We start from the raw sequence: 962 nt of genomic DNA on the forward strand, positions 1-962 counted from the left end.
TCGTCCTTAGTACTGCCTGGTGCAGCTTGCATTCCAGACAGACTTTGAGAAATCATATTGACTTGCTGAGTCAATATTTTATTCTGAGTCAGTATGGTATTCAGAGTATCAATCTCAAGAACTCTTTTCTTCTGATTCGTCCCATTGTTCACAGGATTCCTTTCAGAAGTGTACATAAATTGGTTATTTGCAACCATTTCAATGAGTTCTTGAGCTTCTGCAGGCATCTTCTTCAAATGAAGAGATCCTCCAGCAAAGCTGTCCAATGACATCTTGGACAGTTCAGACAGACCATCATAGAAGATACCTATGATGCTCCATTCAAAAAGCATGTCATAGGGACACTTTCTGATCAATTGTTTGTATCTTTCCCAAGCTTCATAGAGGGATTCACCTTCCTTCTGTCTGAAGGTTTGGACTTCCACTCTAAGCTTACTCAATTTTTGAGGTAGAAAGAACTTTGCCAAGAAGGCATTGACTAGCGTTTCCCAAGAGTTCAGACTTTCTTTAGGTTGTGAGTCCAACCATATCCTAGCTCTGTCTCTTACAGCAAAAGGGAATAGCATAAGTCTGTAGACCTCAGGGTCAACCCCATTAATCTTGATAGTGTCACAGATTTGTAAGAATTCAGCTAAAAACTGATGAGGATCTTCGAATGGAAGTCCATGAAACTTGCAATTCTGTTGCGTTAGAGAAACTAATTGAGGCTTAAGCTCAAAGTTGTTTGCTCCAATGGCAGGGATAGAGATGCTTCTCCCATAGAAGTCGGGAGTAGGTGCAGTAAAGTCACCCAGCACCTTCCTTGCATTGTTGGCATTGTTGTTGTTTTCGACTGCCATGTCTTCTTCTTGTTTGAAGATTTCTGTTAGGTCCTCTACAGAGAGTTGTGCTTTAGCTTCTCTTAGCTTTCCCTTCAGGGTCCTTTCAGGTTCAGGGTCAGCCTCAACAAGAATGCTTTTGTC

General features: G+C 41.5%; 1 non-coding gene across 1 annotated transcript; it reads left to right on the forward strand.

The window, feature by feature from the left end:
* Window positions 1-326: 326 nt before the first annotated feature.
* LOC127740308 (small nucleolar RNA R71) lies at window positions 327-434 on the forward strand. The gene has a single exon (XR_008000987.1). It is a non-coding gene; the product is annotated as a small nucleolar RNA R71 (small nucleolar RNA).
* The last annotated feature ends 528 nt before the right edge of the window (window positions 435-962 follow it).

The sequence above is a fragment of the Arachis duranensis genome, chromosome 6 (assembly GCF_000817695.3).
Source record: "Arachis duranensis cultivar V14167 chromosome 6, aradu.V14167.gnm2.J7QH, whole genome shotgun sequence".
Classification (NCBI taxonomy): Eukaryota; Viridiplantae; Streptophyta; class Magnoliopsida; order Fabales; family Fabaceae; genus Arachis; species Arachis duranensis.